Source organism: Bos taurus, chromosome 10 (genome assembly GCF_002263795.3).
Source record: "Bos taurus isolate L1 Dominette 01449 registration number 42190680 breed Hereford chromosome 10, ARS-UCD2.0, whole genome shotgun sequence".
Lineage (NCBI taxonomy): Eukaryota > Metazoa > Chordata > Mammalia > Artiodactyla > Bovidae > Bos > Bos taurus.
In genome coordinates, this window is record NC_037337.1 from 44,459,644 (window position 1) to 44,479,839 (window position 20,196).

The following is a 20,196-nucleotide window of genomic DNA, read 5'->3' on the forward strand; positions in this document are numbered from 1 at the left end:
ATTTTCTCCCAGCTAAGAAAAGATTGTTCATTCTGAGTACTTGCCCAGATAATGCAGAGAAAATCCAGAGACATTTTTACCACCCAGAAACTGAGAGGTTCCTGAATTAAACTAGTACATTTTTTTGAGTAACAGTTCTGCTTCCCTTGGATGAGCAGAATCTTTGCTGATGTCATCACCACCCACCACCACCTGGCATCCCTGCATGGTGGTGGTCAGAGCAGTGGAGAAATGGGTGGAGCATTTAGAAGAGATTACTTGGAGGAGATGTCTCAAAGAATCACATTTACAGATTCTACAGAGAGGTCTCCTTAATCTCTGTCTTTAGGAATAACTGATGTATGTGTCTCATACACCATCTTTTTCCATGAACGTTTATATGGTCATCATGAAAGGAAAAGTGATAACTCATCTTTAGGATGCCTAGTTTCAAGGGAAATGGCACTGCCTCCTTTAGTCCTTCTGTTCCTTTGAGCATCAGGTTAGGGGTCGATTATGCTTAGGTTGGGGATATGCAGAGGGAGAATGAGAGATGTGAATATGAGCAATATTCTGTGAAATTACCTTTTCTCTAACAGCCAATACAGCTCTAGTATTTGGGGATTATTTAGATTTTTGCCAATTAAAGTCTTCAAATTTTAGGGCTTTAAATTAAATCCTGCCCGACAGCAACTTGTTACTTAGCTCATATTATCGATGTGTACTTAATAGCTCTTATCTTTGAATGGTAATAAAAATACCAGTGTATGCCACAGGATCTCAGAGTGAGAGGAAAAACTAGCAAAAGCAGTTACAAGGTGCTTTGCCAGAACAAATGTTTATTGATGTACCCAATAAAAATACTAATAATAGTAGCACAGATCAATACCACTTCCCAAACTAGGTTCCAAAACATATTAATAGGTGATCTGGGGTGGTGGGAAAACCCAACTCCATAATCAAAGACATTTGGGAAACACTGAGTGGAATTTGTACAACACTAAAGAGACTTCAATGTATTAAATGTGCATTATCAGCCTTCAAAAGGGGGATACCATATGGGGATTTTCTGAGCTGCTTGAAAAGACAAACATTTAATCACAGGAACAAGATGTAAAACATTTGGGGTAAAGATAACATGGAAAATTTGCTATTGCTTCAGGGGTATATTTCGTTGTCTTATCCAAAGTTCACATATCCAGACCACTCTTCATTTCACCTACCTTCTGCCTAATATCTCCAGGAAGGACCCAGATTGGTAAACATATAGAGCATAGGAAGATACTGAAAGAGGAATGGTATCTATGATCCTTTCTAAATCCGAATTATCTTCTGAAAGCCCAGAGCCAGCCTGTTTGAGGCACTGGTTAATGGTGGTTTCATGTGAAAAGGAAATTCTTCATTAAAAAACAAAACTAAAAAGCAAATAAACAAAAACTAATTTATATAATAACTATATGCAGTGCATGGGACTTGTTTGGATCTGGATTCTAACAAACCAAGTATAAGAAAATATTTGGGGGATAAGTGGAAAGTTTGAAGGCTAAGGAATTATAATTATCATGTTAAGCATGATAATGGTATCTGGTGCTCTAAGGACATATGCTTAGTAGTTTAGTGTGGAATATCATGATGTTTAGGATTTACTTTAAAATAACCCAGGGAATTCCCTGGCAGTCCAGTGGTTAAGACTCCATGGTTTCACTGCCAAGGGTGCAGTTTCAATCCCTGCTGCTGCTGCTGCTAAGTCGCTTCAGTCGTGTCCGATTCTGTGCAACCCCATAGACGGCAGCCCACCAGGCTCTGCCGTCACTGGGATTCTCCAGGCAAGAACACTGGAGTGGGTTGCCATTTCCTTCTCCAATGCACAAAAGTGAAAAGTGAAAGTGAAGTCACTCAGTCGTGCCTGACTCTTAGCGACCCCATGGACTGCAGCCTACCAGGCTCCTCTGTCCATGGGATTTTCCAGGCAAGAGTACCGGAATGGGGTGCCATTGCCTTCTCTGATCAGGAACAAAGATCCTGCAAGCCATAAGGCATGGCCAAAAAATAAAAATAAAAAAAATAGAGGAAGCAAATATGGCAAAATATTAATAACTGTTCAGTCTAAGTAATGGAATATAGAGAGTTTTTATAATTTTTGTTAGTTTGAATTTTTTTATGATAAATTGTTTTTTTTTTTTCTTCTTAATGCAGGTTTGTCAGTGCAGATCTACTAAAATCAAACTCTCTAGAGACTGGGCCTAAAAGTCTGCTATTGTTTCCCTCCTCCTCTCTCTCACTCTCTTTTTAAAAAATCATATGTAGTATCAGCTAGCTGAGATGCTAGCTTCCTCTGGACTGTGATAACCTTTGCACATTGCCCCGTACTTAACAGCCCAGTACTTGGCAGTGATGTTGGTGTGTGAGGTGATTTTAACACAGGAGAAAGCCTATTGCAGTGCTCCTGAGCAGTGGCTGGTATGAAGCTTCAGGTCTTTTCCAGTACTGAGTAGGCAAAGTCTGGCATGGTCCAGTGTGTAGACCTAGAGCCATTTTGAATTACATGAGCCCAGGTACTCATATGCAAACAAAATCGTTGGCATATAAGCAAAGGCTTTTGGTTTTTCAATTTTACAAGAAGTATATTTAGAAAGCAATTTTAAAATGCTCTCATTTCCTTTAAAATTTTAAGTAAATTTTTTCACAAGTCTGTACATTTAGCTGTTAAGAACTATTCTCTGTAATACACAGTTGCATATCTGAATTAAGTTTAAAAAAATGAATAATTACTTGTCATAATTAGAAGGTAACTATAAAATTATAATAAAAAGTAATATTATATTGTGCAAGTACAACATTTTAAAGCAAACAATGTAATAACTCTAATCAATTTCTAACATGGGTACCTAAAAATTAGTTCTTTAAAGAGAATGGCCACTCTGAGTGATTAGCATAATAAAGTTATATATTATACTTCACATACTAAATGACTGTCAACCTTCAGAGTTGATGTTTTGATATATCTTTTAAAAGAACAAAGTGAAGAACACAAAAATTCATTACCTGCAGAATCCATGCTATTAACCCATACCATCTATACTCTCAAAACCCCATATCATCATAACTTTCTAAATATTCTGGCAGAAGGCTTACAGAACAGGCCTGAGTATCATGCTGTGGTGCATATGGTGTGCAGAAAGTAGATCACCAACATAATTAGCCATGTTCTAAGACATCATATCCATTAAATATAGGTTTGTGAGCTGTTTTCATTTTTCTAAAATACACTGAGATGGCCTCATAGCTGCCTTTTTAAATGCTTGTCTGTTACCATTTAAAATCATGTATCATACCAGAAGGCAATGGCACCCCACTCCAGTACTCTTGCCTGGAAAATCCATGGAAAGGGGAGCCTAGTAGGCTGCAGTCCATGGGGTTGCTAAGAGTCGGACATGGCTGAGCGACTTCACTTTCACTTTTCACTTTCATGCATTGGAGAAGGAAATGGCAACCCACTCCAGTGTTCTTGCCTGGAGAATCCCAGGGACAGGGAAGTCTGGTGGGCTGCCATCTGTGGGGTCGCACAGAGTCGAACATGACTGAAGCGACTTAGCAGCAGCATACCAGATGTGGTACCTTTAATACACCTTGGGAAGCATCAATCTAATTTAAGTGCAGCAAAATTATATCAGATCCTTTGCTAATAGGAAAGAAAGGGGGAAAATGATTCCTAAAGGGGAAGAAGTATGTCATATATATTTGTTTGACTTGTATCTAGAGCAGTGCCTAAAACAAATAGGCATGCAGTACAAGTCTGTTTGAGTAAATGAATGAATGCTCATCATGTCTCCAAATTATCTCTAGCCTCTATTCTCAAAACCAATTATTTGTCAAGATAAAGGCTTTAATCAGAGCGCTTAGCCCATGAAAATTAAATTGCTGAACCTGGCCCCTTTGTAGGAAATGTAAAACTCATGAAATTCAAGTACTCTTGGGAAATCCAAACACATTTTCATTTACCAGTGTATATAATTGAGGCAAAAATAAATTAGATAAATTTATTTAAATACATGGATATTAGCTTTTGATATTTCCTAAAACACTGGAAAAGGAAATGGAAAATTCTCTCTCATGAGGATTTGGAGGCTGCTTATTGTAACTGAAACAATGCAGACAGAAAGCCTGGGCTCGAATCCTGACTCTGCGACTGGTTAGCAGTGTATAACCTGGTAAAGTCGTGTATTCTCTCTGAGCTTCAGTACTCTCACTTTATACAATGAGAAGGTGAGACTAAACTGTCTATAAGTTTCCTTCCAGCTCTAAAATTCTGTTTTCCAATTCTTCTTCTCCCAGAGACTCCTGAGCAGTGCTTGGTATGAAGCTTCAGGTCTTTTCGAGTACTGAGCAGAGTCTGGCATGGCCCAGTGTGTAGACCCAGAGCCATTCTGAATTACATGAGCCTGGGTATTGGCAAACAAAATTATTAGCATATATGTAAAGGCTCTTGGTTTTTCAATTTTGAAGCAAGTATATTTAGAAAATACTTTAAAATGCTCTCATTTCCTTTAATATTTAAGTAAAATCTATCACAAATCAATACATTTAGTTAAGAAATATTTTCTGTAATCAGATTGTTCGGGAGTGAACTGTAGCTTTAGAACTTGGACACTGATAGATGTGCTAACTAGTCTTATTGTGGTAGTCATTTCACAGTATATATGTCTACCAAATCATCACCCTCTACACCCTCAACTTTCACAATGTTATATGTCAATCATATCTCAAACCTGGGGAGAAAAGATCTTAGCAAAGGGACTTCTCCATGACTCAATTACCTTGTCTTTTTAAAGTCATTACAAAAAGAAAAAAAAAAAAAAATGCTATCTCCTTCAGGGTTTGTGGGAGGCATAAGAATTAAACGAAAAACGAAACTTGCAAAGCACTTCAGAGAGCATCTGACCTAGTAATCACTCAATGAAGCAGCTACAACTGGTTTTTTCCAAATATCCTTTATCTAGGAAACAACTTTTTTATTTTAAAGAACACAATAAAAGTGTTTATTTGGTATGTTCCTACCCCTTCACTTTGGAGAAAGAAATGGCAACCCACTGCTGTATTCTTCATGGTCCATGGGGATGCAGAAAGTCAGATACAACTGAAGTGACTAAGCATGTACCCCTTCACTCTGACCTATTTTTGTCACGTCTGCAGAATAAGTGAGGAAGGCAGGCAAGGATCATCACCTGACTGCTCCTGGTCTCTCCGACTCTAGAGTTCTGTTCCTCTCTACAACTAAATAAATTGCTTTAGTCATCAAATTTGCCTAAAGTTGACTGTCTGGTTGCTTGCTATTGACCCATTCTATGCAACTCTACAGAAGTGGCCATGTGAAATGCCAACTTGGGTTGAAAATGATGGTTCAGGAAGCCCGTGTCCTGTTTTTATGAGGCCCATGAGATAATAACTGTGGTTTAAATGCTGCAAAATGCTTTTCAAATGCCATTTATTATACATAAGGTCCAATTTGAAGATAAAATCTAAAGGGAAAAGGCCAGATGTGGAATGTGACCTCTGGAAGATCTCTCATTATGATAAGGCACAGTGCTCATGTCCCATGGATCCTGGAACGGTTGTCTCTCTGTACTGATTTGGCATAATGAGAGGGATGACCTGCGGGGGAAGAGGAGAGACCCCATTCTCCAAGAGCACTGGGAACAAAAAGAGGAGACGACCATAGGGAAGAAATGGCCAGGTTCATTCTGAACTATTACCTCACATTCATAAACATTTTAAGTAAACAGCAATTGTATTTTACATTTAAAAATAAATGTTTTTCTTTAAAATAACTGACAGGAAATTCTTATGAATTTGTCTCCTATTAAAGGGAAATTCTTATGAATATGTCTCCTTTTAAAGGGAACGAATAAACATTTGAATTAACAGCCATTAAATCAAAATCCTTTAAAAACTCTATAACTGATGTTTTAGAGTAAATGTAGATGAATAATGTCAAATATATGTGTCATTCCTTTATTTTAGAAACACATTTTTGCCATTTTTTTTCTTTCTTAAAAGCAATACATAAGAGTGATACCACTGGCTGGAAATAGTTGCTGGGGGAAAACTCTGACATCAAGCAAAAGGCATGTAATCAGCCAGAACAGTACAATTAGCAGCAGTATTGTGCCCAACCACACAAACTTGCAGTGCCCTGTACCTAAAAACAAGTTTTGAGGGAATGCAGAACAAGGAAAACGTGTTTGGGCTTTTTTTCTTCCCTGTTAATTAGCATAAGTCACAAAGCTATAAGGATTTTAGTTTGAAATAGGAATTATAGATAATGGGGAAATCTCAAAAACAGGATAAAGATTAAATTCACAAGATGAGTTGATATCTTTATATCTTCATGAATGTAATCCATAAATCCATCTAAAACCATTTAAAAAAATCATTCCAGTTTAACTTATCTTTCCCCAAATCTCTTTAAAAAGTTTTAATGCCTGGCTTTTCCTGAAACTCAAGGATGTTTAATTCTCCAAGTTGCCAAGAGTAACAGAGAAATCTTTGATTTAAGAAATGGAACGTTTGCCAAATTCTTTCCATGGGTTTGGAGTGAGATAGGATAGCATGGTGCCTTATCCTCATCTTCAACATCAGTGGGAACAGTAATTCAGTCCCTACCACCCCATTCAGATGGGGAGCCTCCAGCTGTGGGTGGTTCTGCATTTTTCGAATTCCTCCTGGAGGGCTGACAGTCACCCTGTTAGCCACAGCTGACAGTAGACTCCTGTCGCATGCTGCATTTTACTGCTCAGCTCTAGCAATGATAAACAAAACCAGGGGGACTAAAGGCAAAGGTGATTTCAGGACAGCCACCAGTTCCCCACATGGACCCTGAACTGTCCAGCTCTCTCCTTTATGCTGTGTTTATGGCTCAGATGAAGTAACTGGAAACTTGGAAAGGAAAAGCCAAGCTGCCAATAGAATGTGGAGTAAGTAGCAGCTTACCTGAGAGCTTTGTCATTCTTTGTTCAGTTTATTAAGTTTATTAAACTTATAAACTTTGTTCAGTTTATAAAAACCCAGGCAGACTTAAGCTGTTAGGGTGGAAGGGGTGCTATCAACCACTGCCCTATTGACACCTTCTTGTTAAATGACATATAATTCTTTATAAATTCATATAATTCTTTATAATTATTTAAAAACAGATCTATCCATTGGAAACAGGACTGTGGATTTTGTCCCCAGCCTTTCTTCTCTCAAATCTGGGTTTCCATCTGTATGAGTGGGCACATATCTTGGGTACTTCTCAATGTTTACTGATACCTACCTTGCTCTTTGAAAATTAAATACTTTACTAAAAAAGTGAACACTGCAGTGTCAGGTTTTTATTTAATTTAATAAATCTTGCTATACCTCTGCTGACAAAGAGGATGTGTTCTACCACCTTAGAAATGTTATTGCCAGACATAGAAATTATGCTAATACAAACAATGCTTTCAACAGATGAAAGTTTATCCTATTTTCTTTTCCTCTTCAAAGTCACTGTATACTCAAAGAAGTGATACAGGACAGCATAAAATGTGTATCAAGTCTTGGGGCTGAGAAAGAGATCCAGGTAACGTTAGAAGAGTAAATGGAGAAACTGAGCCCAAATAGGTCCCAAATGATCCCTCATCTCTAGCGGTTCTTTTCAACAGACGTTCAGCAGGATCAGCTAGCATCCTTGGATGGTAGCCTCCCTTCAACCCAACTCACAGAGCACCTAAATGTTCCAGTCAAGGTCACCCTTTAGATCAGCAGTTCTCAACTAGGGGCAATAATTCTTTTTCATGAGGTGCCCTGCACTGTAGAATGTTTAGCAGCATTTCTAGCCTCTATCCACCAGATACCAGTAGCATTACCCAACTCAGTCACTACCATCACATTATGACAACTAAACATGTCTCCAGACACTGCCAAATATTCTTTTAGGGGCAAAATCACCTTCTGATAATAAGTGGCAAAATAGGGGTTTGAAAATTGCATGATCTCACGAATGTGTGTGCATGCTAAGTCGCTTCAGTCATGTCTGACTCTTGACAACCCCATGGACTGTAGTCCACCTGGTTCCTCTGTCCATGGGATTCTCCAGGCAAGAATACTGGAGTGGGTTGCCATGCCCTCCTCAATCTTAAAAATATCTCTCCTTTTAAAAATGCTGAAATTCCTGTAATAAGGCCTTGTTTCTTTCTTTCCACAGTCACAGAATACAAAGCTGGCACTTGTACCTTTTCTTATAGAGGTACCAGTGTGAGGTAACTTGGTGAGAATGCACTTCTTTCACTGAAGTGCAACTAGTCAGTCAATAATGAAAGAGGTTGGTTTTCAGAACCTTCCCAGTTCTTCTCAGACAGAAAAGTGTTAAGAGCTAGAGACTCATCTCAAATGAGCCACTTTTCAGAAAGAAGACTAAGAACAAACTTCCAAATCTTGATGATCTTACCTGGAATTGTTCATTCACCTATCCAACACATACCTGCTGCCTTGTAAAGGGTGGTGTTGAATGTAGTATGAAATAAACAGCAACTTCAACATTCTGTAAGTGGGAAGAAGGGTCTAAGAGAGGATACAATTTCGGATATTTAATAGGGAGAATGGATAATTAAAATTTAACTCCAAGGTGGGAGATTAGGTCTCGTTTACCTCTGTGTCCCCAACACCTAGCCCAGAATAGGTACTTAATAATAATTTGCTAAATGAATAAACAAATGCATGATGGATAAGGCCCTCAAGCAGTGGGGGGGGCGGGACTTGGGATACAGTTTTGGTAGGAGGAGATTGACTGAGAAGAGTCAGGAACAAATGGCCCAAGAGGAAGATACATGGAAGCTTGAAGGTGGAGGGGATTAAACCCCAAGTGAGAAAATGCCTGATCAACTCTGTACCAGCAGCAAGACAGTTTAGAGAGAAACCGTGAACTTGAATTCAGATTTCCTGAGTTCAGATACAGACATAACCACTTGTTTCCTTTGAGATCTTGGGCATCATAAACCAGGGATAATGACAGTATCTCCATCAAAGGGCTGTCATGAGGATTCAACAAGGTAATACTTATAAACCTTTTAGACTGGTGATCAGCCAGGAGTCAGTCTAGATTGACCATTGAGAAGCGGCAGTGTTTCAGAGTGGGATGAGGGTCTTGAGAACCATAAAAATCTAAATGGTTATCATGGTGAAAGGAAAAGGGAGCTACCAGGAGTGAGTAAAAAGTTGACCAAGTATTTGTGAGCGCTCCAGTGAGGCAACCGTTGTCTCGGCGATGTGACTAATAGACTCATTTATTTGATTTTCTTTAATCTTCCTCAGTGACTTTAAAGCAAAATGGATGATTAAGTTGACCTGAATTTGGGGATTGTTAAGACTGCATTAAAAGATCAAGGAGATATGGGACAATGAAACTAGAGGGAGCATATATTCAAAATTGTGAGCCCAGGCATTAAGCTCAAAGGGAAAGAAGGGAAGCCAAAAACAGCTAACAAACTGAAAGAACTGGGGGCAGGGGGTTGCAGTGACTGAAAGTCTCAAGGTTAAACAACAGCTCTGGTGGAAGAGGTGGAGGGTAGGATGTGGTAGACAGAGCAGTTTCCAGTATTTAGAGATGGAGCAGATGACACAAGGGCCAGTGAAGCTTACACGGAGTTGAGGGGACTGAGCAAACAGAAGCAAGGCCACTTCGGTTCCCCTTGCTTAACTCAAACCACTCTGCTCCTAAGGGTATCTCATCAGAACGTTTTTGCTAGCAAGGAATCCAATAACTGATCAACCACTCTAGCAAAATCTTTCTAACATTCTTCTTAGTATTTCAAAAGGCAGGGGGCAGGCTCACACAGAAATATAATACACATTAAGGAATATCAGTAGAGATAAAATATTGATGATCCAATATAAACATTAAGTGAACTGGCTGATGTATGAAGCTTCATTCAAATCAACCAAAAGTCTTCTTAAGGGATTGATCTTTTCTCATCATTATCTGAGATATCTCAAAAAATATTAATCCTCTCCAATTCTCATCTCAGTGCCTACTCTCTTTTCTCTACCCTACTCTCAAGGCAGCTGTGTATACACACACACACACACACACCCTTCTTACACATAGTTTATGGGATTCATTCATTCAACAAATATGTACCAGACTCTGTCCTAGATGCTGGGGCCATGACAGTCAGAGAGGCTAGATCTGTGCTCACATGAAGCTTACATTCTAAACAGAGAGACAGTTGACGAACAAGTGGACATATTTACAAATAATTTCAGATAGTGAAAATGCTACCAAAAAAAGTGATGATAATAAAATATTTTACATTCATTTGTATATTGTCTGTATGTCTATGAAATTATCACGTAGTAGGTATATATCCCCATTATCCTTTAAGAAATTGGAGTTAAAGTGACAAAAATATTATCCAATATAGAACTACTGGCAGAAGAGGAAGTCATTAATTTGCTGATTCTGTTTTTCTGCTCAAGAAATCACATAGAATATTTGGCTTAATGATAAATGAATCACAAATACTTTATTAAAAGTTTTTAACAGAAAGCAAGTTTAAGAAAGCCTGCCTAATCTCCCCCAACCCCAGAGGGTCTTACCTTCAAGGCCAGATCTAGTTAAGAGTGCTACCTACCAACCAGCACCTTATTCTCCTGGCCTGTCAAAACTTAACTTCAGAGTCTGAGGTCCTTTGGGAACAATCTAAAATCTGTGATTCCTAATTCCAACTCCAGTCTAACTACCAGTGTTCCTTCTTCAAAGAACTCGAGCCTAAGAATTCTGTTTAGGCTAATAAAATGATACATTAAGACACCCTTGAAAAAGAAAAATGGAACCATTGCTTTGCCTGTAGAACTTCTTAAGATTTTTTTTTTGGCATTGAAGTTCCACAGCCAAGCTAAACAACAGTGAATGTAGGTTTTGTTTCTAAACTAGGATCAGGTGAAAGGGAAACAGGACTCTAATGTGGGTATTCACAAATACTTTTTCCTTTTTATCGTACCAGTTAATGTAACCTTGTGTTATAACCAAAATCCCAGCCACTGCAGATGGGTAGGGTGTCTCTTGGAAACCTTCAACAAAGTCCTTTAGCCTCAGTGAATTTCCTGTGAAATTCCAGAGCAACTACATCTTATTTGCACCTTTGTCCATCATTACTTTTTTTTTAAATTTTATTTTATTTTTAAACTTTACAAATTGTATTAGTTTTGCCAAATATCAAAATGAATCCGCCACAGGTATACATGTGTTCCCCATCCTGAACCCTCCTCCCTCCTCCCTCCCCATACCATCCCTCTGGGTCGTCCCAGTGCACTAGCCCCAAGCATCCAGTATTGTGCATCGAACCTGGACTGGCAACTCGTTTCATACATGATATTATACATGTTTCAATGCCATTCTCCCTAATCTTCCCACCATCATTACTTTTTAAGCAACTAAAATCAAGCTTAAGAGCATGTTTGTTATGCCTACAATCTACTCAAGGTAACCAAATTAAAACAGACCAGACAGATTTCATAAATCTTCTTCATAAATGGAATTTCCGTCAAGAAGACCAGCATTGACCAGGCTGTAAGTCTGTGTTTGTTTCCGCATTCTAGTTCAGTATGTTTCATGTGTTTCAGGCACAAATCAGTAAGATGGCATTACTACATACAGAAGAGAATTTCAGTGACATCTGTACTGTTATAATTTCTGTTTGAAAGTGATGCCACCCAAGATAAAACTCATCGGAGTGTGCCTGAGGCATAACTCAGAGTAATTCCTTTCTCATCTGTCTCCCCTAGTAGGGAGTGGAGAGTGTTGCCTCCCATCTCTAAGGGTTAGGAATATTTTCTTTTAGCTTTTTGTAGAGTAATCAAGGAATCTGGGCTGAAAAACTGCTCTAGGACCTTAAAGGCCCATTGCATAAACATATGAGTGACATACATCAGGTTTTATACTATCAGGAGTCTCCCTGCTTATCTTGTTCTTTCTGCTAGACATGTTTTTTGTTCAAGGGCCCTCTGCCTGTCCCTCAATCTTTCTCTAGGATGTGAAGCCCATGCATAAGGCAGCAGTGTTCTTTTCACACTTAATTCCTCACCCTGTTTTAGTGGGCAGCAGTATCTCAAGCCAGCACTGTCTCTGTCACTGAGCCTTTCAACTAGAAAACCTCAGGGCAGTTCTCCATGCTGGCTGGCTGGCCTACCTCGTGTAGCTCAGGTCTCCCCTGCACCCCTTAGAACAGCCTCTCCCAAAGAGTGAATGGCCTGGCCCGTGAGCCCCCGCACCGCCCCCCACCCCAGTCTCATGGAAACTTTTGTCTGGAGTATTCAAGTATTCAAGCCCTCAAGGAACCAGAATGTGGTGTTTGTGGTGAAACTAAAACCATACTGGAACAGAAAGAAAGTAACTCTTCAAATATGTCTCCTGTAAACTTTTATATACTGTATTAAAACCAAACTTTGTCCCAGGATAATCAAGTTAAACTATTTTAAAATAGTGTCTCAAAACTTGATGGCCAAGAGAACAGAATTTAATGAATTTAAGTTTTTGTTTCAATTTTGTATCTGTAAATTGGGTGAAGGTAAATCTTTCTGAGTTAGATTGGTACATAATATTAATTCCAGTGCTGTGCTGCCTCTACAAAATACAGCTGACCCTTGACCAACAAGGGGTGGGGTAGGGTGTAGGGGTACCCACCCTCCATGCAGTAAAAAATCAATGTAAAACTTATAGTTGGCCCTCCAAATATATACATATGCCCTCAGTTGTCCATATTTGTGGTTTCTCCATGTCTGCCACTGGAACCAACAGTGGATCCTGTTGTTCAGTCATTCAGTTGTGTCCAACTCTTTGTGACCCCATGGACTGCAGCACACCAGGCTTCCCTGTCCTTTACCATCTCTCGGAGCTTGCTCAAACTCATGTCCATTGAGTTGATGATGTCATCCAACCATCTTGTCCTCTGTTGTCCCCTTCTTCTCCTGCCTTCAATCTTTCCCAGCATCAGGGTCTTTTCTAATGAGTCGGTTCATCGCATCAGGTGGTCAAAGTATTGGAGCTTCAGCATCAGTCCTTCCAATGAATATTCAAGATTGATTTCCTTTAGGACTGACAGGTTTGATCTCTTTGCAGTCCAAGGGACTCTCAAGAGTCTTCTCCAACACTACAGTTCAAAAGAATCAATTCTTTGGCACTCAGCCTTCCTTATGGTCCATCTCTCACATCTATACATGACTACTAGAAAATACTGTAGTACTGTAGTATTAATTAGTGGGAAAAAAATTCACCTATAAGTAGACCTATGCAGTTCAAACTTATGTTGTTCAGAGGTCAACCATAATTCTTTCTATTCCTGGTTAGGGACTCCTAGTACATAATAATGAGACAGCTGGATTAAATGACTGTTAATCAATTGTCCTGACTTCCCTTGAGAATTAAAATCTCTTTTGGTGTTTTATTTTACAGAACATAAGTTATATACTCGCTGAGAATAATAAGGAGTGCACTTTGAGCTTTTGTCAGTGAAAACCAGGACTACATCCTTGTACTGTTTGTTTCCATGCATGATTCTTTTTTCTTTCAAAGTAATATATGTTAGCTAAAGGGACATTTGGGCTTCCCTGCTGGCTCAGTGGTAAGGAATCCACCTGCAATGGATGGATTACAGGAGACTCAGTTTTGATCCCTGTGTTGGGAAGATCCTCTGGAGAAGGGCATCGCAGCCCACTCCTGTATTCTTGCCTGGAGAATCCCATGGAGAGAAAAGCTTGGTGGGCTACAGTCAATAGGGTCGAAAAGAGTTGGAAAAGTGACTTAGCATGCATGCAAAGGGGCATTTAAGACCTTCGAGTAGAACTTTTAAAGCAAATTTGCTTTAAAATGAATAGTTTTGCTTTTCCAATGAACTTTAGTAATTACCAAAGAGAAAAAAGAGCTTAATTTCTTTATTATGACCTTCAGTCAGAATGATGAACAGAATTTAATTTGGAGAAAGTATTCTTTAAAAGCTAATATGTCAATTTACTGGCTTCTTCCTTTGACTAGAATTTATATTTCAGCATTAAAACATACTGTAAGTTCCAAATTCTCTTGAATTACGTGTAAAAGATGAAAAAGAACTAAATTATTTTCTTCTAACATACTGAACTGAGCTTAATTCTTAAGGTACTCTTTTGGTGTTTGGAAAATACTTTGTATAGGGATGTAAATTATAGCAGTTCACATCTCTTCATTTTCTATGTAACTGTGTTTCTTACATAAATATATGTAACTATCACCCACCAAAGCTTGCTGCTGTTGCTGCTGCTGCTAAGTCGCTTCAGTCATGTCCGACTCTGTGCGACCCCATAGATGGCAGCCCACCAGGCTCCCCCGTCCCTGGGATTCTCCAGGCAAGAAACTGGAGTGGGTTGCCATTTCCTTCTCCAATGCATGAAAGTGAAAAGTGCAAGTGAAGTCGCTCAGTGAAGCATGTTCAGTTACAAAATGAAGCTACAGCCATTGTCCTTTAAAACTATGCCTCCGTGTACCTGCTCATTCTGTGCTCTTTTCCTGAGATACTGTAACCCATAGTTCCCACATGTGTCTCCACATAGAATAATATGGGCATCTTGAAAACATCCCCAAGTCCAGGTCACATCCTAGGCTAATTAAATCATATTCCTGGAACATAGGCATCAGGAGTTTTTAAAATCCCTAGGTGGTTGCAATGTGCTACCAAGTTTGAGAAACACCACTTCAACCAACTTGTTCTCAAACTTTCATTCATCCTTCCCATCTCAGTTGATAGGGTATGTCTGAAGCCTGCTTTTGGCCTTCCCATTATCCCTCCTGCATCTCTCTACTACACCAAGCATAAAGTTCATCCGTTCCCTCAAACTATAATAAGATGCTATTTTTAGGTTTAAATCCCAGAGTCTAACCCTGGGCTTATGTAAGGGAGTACTCAATAAATAAATTTATGGGACGAATAACCTCTTCCTAATAAAACTAAAGCAAAAACATACAAGATTTATATTGCTATGGAGAACATTTAAGATGTGTTTTAGGATAATGTTTCACTTGGTCAACATCTCATATTTAGGAAAACATCTCATCATACCAATGAAAATAAATCCATACCTAAACATCAAAGAGAATCATAAAATATAACTTTAATTACCTACAAAACTGCATTATTTATTATAATAAGCACAGAAAAATGTTTCCTGTGGTAAGAAACATCTAAAACAACTCATCCTTTCTCAGTTCCAGTTCCATCTGGAGTGGATTGTATTGTTTTCCAAAGCAGTCCTTCCTGAATTTTATGTTGTTTCAGGGGTTTCTAAAACTGATTTTTAAGAATTTTAGAGTACTTAGTTTACAAAGTGTAAGATGTGAAGAGTCTATGTTTATCATGGTATTCATACTAATAACATGATCTTTATGATTTTAAAAATTCATATAGTAAATTTTGCTATAATAAAATCCTAGACAATAAACCCAATCTTAAACACATGTTTTTTAAAAGTAGTTTAAAATATTTTACTCCCTGGGTTACCTAATTACTTCAAATTTCAGCAATGCTTCACAATCCAACGTTATTCTTTATCTGCTAGATTTTTATGCATGAAGCCTGAAAAAATAATCAGATTTAGGAACTGTTTTCCATGATAGTGTTACATTCCTCACTTGTCTCATTTATCTTCACATATGAAAACTTGGGTTATCTCATTAGATATCAAATTAAGACCTTGTCAACTATTGTTCAATATGCACTGATTCTGAATGCATATTAAAGTCAAAAATGAGAGGAAAAAGTATAAACCTCCACTTTTAAATGTCAACGTTGTAATCAACTACTAAACAAATTTTTAAATTTAGTCTATTAATTAAACACAACTAATTCAAACGGCAGTCCTTGGAACATACTTCTTGTCTTCCTTCCCACAATGGAGTCATGACTTTAAATCATGAGTGCAATAGCCTTAGAAACTGTTTTGTTTTATCCGAAATAAGCTCCGAATGGATATATAGATTGCGGAAAGACAAAAAAGATCACCACCCCCAATATTCAGTTCCAATGTCATTGTTCCCAAAATGTAAAAGCTGTGAATGAAACAACTATTTCTAGTAAGCTTCGGCTGTGAACACAAAACGGAATTTCTTTTGCCATGTAAACAAGGCACAGAGGCATACCTTCAACAGGTAACTTTATTTTTGGGTCAAAAGAGCAGGGCAATTTTAAAGCTGGCTTCTGTTAGCATAAATCTGATTTGGGGTAGTGTCCTTTGTCAGGTCCTGTTTCCTTGTCTCCTTGTCACTTCCAGAAGCACCTCATCACTCCCTTAGTGAGGGGCCCAGTGGGCGTTACTGCCGCCCCTGGCGAGGGCTCACCGGATTAGCAGGCAACAGAAGACCTAGGAGGGTAGAAGCCCCGGCCGGGAGCGGGTAGTTCTGTGGCTTTCGGGCCTGGGAGCCAGCTGGAGGCTGGTTCTTCTCTCTTGTCTCCAATCCCCAGAAGCTGGTCCAAGTGGCGCAGGCTGGCTGGAAAGGTGTAACCTACTCCTTCCCTAGACCCAACAAATAAAAGGTGACCAAAAAAAGTCTCCATCTCCTATCTTGAGTCTTAGTGCCCTAAAAATACCTTCCCCTGGCCTTTTGCATCACTCCCTCGGCTACCATCGAGAGCAGAGCGGGTAAAAATAATTTCCGAGAGGTCACTGGCGCTAAAACCACAGCGGACAGAGGCTGTGTCTACCTGAAGACCTGGAGAGACAGTTAGCGGGGAAGGCTTGACTTCCTCGGCGGGGCCTCCTCCATCCAGCATAAAACCGGCGCAAGACCGGCGTCCCGAGTGGTGGATGGGCAGGTGGGTGCGGGACAGGAGGACTGGAGGGAGTAAGGAATCGCTAAATCGCCTCGGCTGGGACCGCCTCCTCGCCCAGTGGCCTCCCCTGCGTTGTTCCGAATTACCAAAACGAAGCTCAGGCTAAACTGCCGCCCCCGGCCAGCCCGACTGAGCTCGGGAGGCAGAGATACAGGGGAGCGAAGGCCGGGTGTCAGAGGGGGCCATTAGGCAAGAACTGGGGGGAGCTGACAGTGTCCCCTCGCGCCTCCGTCTCCGTTTTGCTGGGAAGAGCCCAGATGGCTGCGGTCCTAACATAGCATCCATCTGCGGCTCGCCTCCCTCCCCGGGACCCCGGAGGCGTGGCGAGCTCGGCTTTCTCCCGCCTCTGACTCGCGGCACCCCTCCGCGGGACTCTTGGTTGGGCCCGGGGCGGGGCCTGCAGGCGCTCCACGTGCGGTCGCGAGCTCCACGCTCTGCTGCAGCGGCTTTGCCACTGCCCCCGCCACCTCGGGGCGGGCTGGAGGCGGAGCCTCAGGGGGCGGGGCGGGAGGCGTGGGCGGGGCGGACGCGGGCGCTCGTCTGGCTGCCCAGGGCAAGGGGCTGAGAGAGTGGGGCAGGCGCGGCGCCGACAGGAAGGCAAGGAGAGCTGGGAATAGTCCGACGCCCGGTGCTGCGGACCTTCTCCGAGGTAAGAGCAGGAGCCGCGTACCCGGGGACTCCCTTAGCCAACCTCCAAGACTGGCCACCGCGCCCCGGCCGCTCATTCTGCCCCCTGCCGGCCGGGCGGCGGCGGCGGCGGCTGGACGGGACCTCGGGAGGGCTTCTGGAAGTCGCTAGCCCCAGCCCAGGCGATGTCCCCTTCTCCGCGTCTTTCTTCTCCTTCTCCTCGCTCTCTCAGCTCTGGGCGTCGGGCACCGGACTGGAAGGAAGGTCGCTTCTCGGCGAGTCGGAGCTCGCCCACGCCAGGAAGGGAGGACGGGGCCTCGGGGCAGCCGAGCCGGGCAGCGAGGAAGGCGCAGAGCCTCGGGCAGCCTCTGCGGCGAGGGGGGAGGCCGGCCGGGACTGTGGGCTGCGACCCCGGGATCGGTGCTCGCGCTCGGCTCCCGGGTGGTCGGGCTGGGGACGCCTGCCCGTCACGCCCCGTTGCTGTGCCCGGGCGGCGGGGCCAGCTCTTGAGTCCCGAATTCCTGGGTGCCGCCTGTTGTGCGCGCGCCGGCCCGGGCAGCCCGGCTGCGGGAGGTGACTTGAGCGCGGCGTCTGTCCCACAGTCCCCGTAAGTCCCTGGTCGGGGGAGCCGGAGACTGAGCTCGCTCTCGGCGACGCCGGAAGGGGGCCTCGGTGGGATGGGAGTGGGGGGCGCGGCCTGCAGTAGTTGGGTTCCTGGAGGAGCTGGCGACGCGCAGGCCCGGCTCCGGGCCGAGGAGACCCCCAGCTTGTGCCCGAGGAGGGCCAGGAGCTGTCAGGGATGGACAGCTGGGGGCCATCCTAGTGAGGTCCACGGGAATTACAGCAGCCCTCTAGTCCCGGGACAGCATAATCTAATGGTGAGGGCGTTTTCTTGACGGCAGGAAGAAATGGAAAGCTGTCAAAATAAGCACATTTTAAAGTTGAGGTGAAAGTTGGCGAATTTTCAGGCCGTGCAGTTATTTAGTTAGTGTCCAAAGCAATATCAGCTCCTTGACATCCTTTTCGTTTGGAATTCTAGCAAAAATCTGTTTTGCCAGTATTTCCCTCAGGAGTTGTGCATTGCCCACAGCAGGGAAGGAAAACTTCAGCAAGCATTCTCAGGTTGCTTTTAACTTCAAGTTTGTGCTGTCTAACCTTTTAGAGTGTTCAGAAAAAGTACCTCTTGCTGGATTTCTCATGTAGGATTCCGTCCCTTTTTCTCTGGGACCTGGCAATGTTTGTTTATTGGTTTTTATAAGCATCTATATAAATTTAGTCCTTGCACGAAATACTCCCCCGTTGCCACAGGGTGTAGTTTAGGGATTAGAGAATTCTATTGGAGAAAGCTGCTAGTGGCTTCATTTTCCAAGAATGTAAGTCATTTCCTTTCTGTGATTTCAGGGAGTTGATATTTCACAGCATCAAAACTTTGTGGGGAAAATTTTCCGTAATACATCTGTCATTAAAAAGGCTTTTGACTTTTGGATTTCTCATCTTAGAACAGAGCATAAGTTTAGGCTTAGCACTGTTAAAGGATCAGAAGTTTTTCAGAATCTACAGCATTATGAAACTATTGTAGAAAGTAATTTTAACAGGCACCAAAACCTACCGACCGCCTGCCGGGTAGAAGGTGGGGGAGGGGAGAAGAACAGAAGAGAGAGGCAGGAAAACAGATGCCTGTGCTGTTGTCCTTTGTAGTAAAAAAAAAAAAAAACTTCTAGCACTTAATCATTTTTCCTTGGGTGTGGTTTTGAGAAATAGAAGTGTTATGTTAAAAATGAAAATACTCCACAATATGAGACAGCTGACATTTGAATGCTCTTTCAGTATGTTTGTAAATATATTGGATTTATATTTCATATTAAAATGGACTTCTGGGATTATTAGATGAGAAGGGTCCCCCAGGGAATATCTGCTATCCAGTTATCTGCGGGATATCTTTTCCAGAAAGCAGACTGTCTGTAACATGAACTAATTCTCCGCGTCCCGCCCCCCCCCCCCCCAGCCCCCACTTTGAATTGCTTGTAAGAGTGCCTGAGATCTGACACTGATGGACCGCAGTAATCACCAGTTCTTGCAGGGCCCCAAACACTTCAAGGGACAGGAAATCTTTCTCTGCTTCTGCACCCCTCCTTTTTGGGGAGCAACAGGGGTGGGTAAGCTACTAGCTTCAAATACATAATTTGAACTTGAAAATTAAGATGCTCCTGGCTCTACCAGAAAACCCAATGGGCCAGAATAAAAACTGTTGCTTCTGAAAGGGAAATGTCCATGTGCTAGGTAATAAGTTTTAGCTACGACTTATTTAAAAATTCATTCAAATGGACTAGCTAAATTGGAAGGGGACGTGGGGAAATATAGAGCTTTTTGAGATTCTGAACTTTGTTTCCACTTTCGACTACACTTATAAAGCTTTTGGCTTTCAAAACTAATGACATAATAGACTCTATAGCCCTTTGTGGCAGATGCTTGAGATGAAAGTTTCAAACAGAATTGTTTTTGACTAGGCTATCAAGTTCAGAGTTTAGTGTAAATGAATCCTGTCTCACAACTAACTTTTTTGATAAAGGAATTCTTTGTAGTTTTCAACTTGGATGTTGCACATTTTGATTTCTGAGGCTGTGGGTTTAAAAAAAAGCTAAAACCTGCAAACAATTATTTTAATACATGAAAGCCCGTACCAAGAAAAGATTCAGTCCAGATGTAAAAATGTATGTGA

The 20,196-nt window shown here is 41.5% G+C and overlaps 1 protein-coding gene across 8 annotated transcripts in view; it reads left to right on the forward strand.

The window, feature by feature from the left end:
- FRMD6 (FERM domain containing 6) overlaps positions 1-20,196 on the forward strand; it is a 267,195-nt gene that overhangs the window by 162,815 nt on the left and 84,184 nt on the right. For 3 of the 8 annotated variants that reach the window (XM_005211692.5, XM_005211693.5, XM_010809263.4), the window contains exon 1: positions 17,414-17,499. The exons of the other annotated variants lie outside the window; for them this stretch is intronic. The gene's annotated coding sequence lies outside the window, so the exon portion shown is untranslated. Of the gene's footprint in view, positions 1-17,413; positions 17,500-20,196 lie in introns of those variants that run through there. 8 annotated transcript variants of the gene reach the window in all.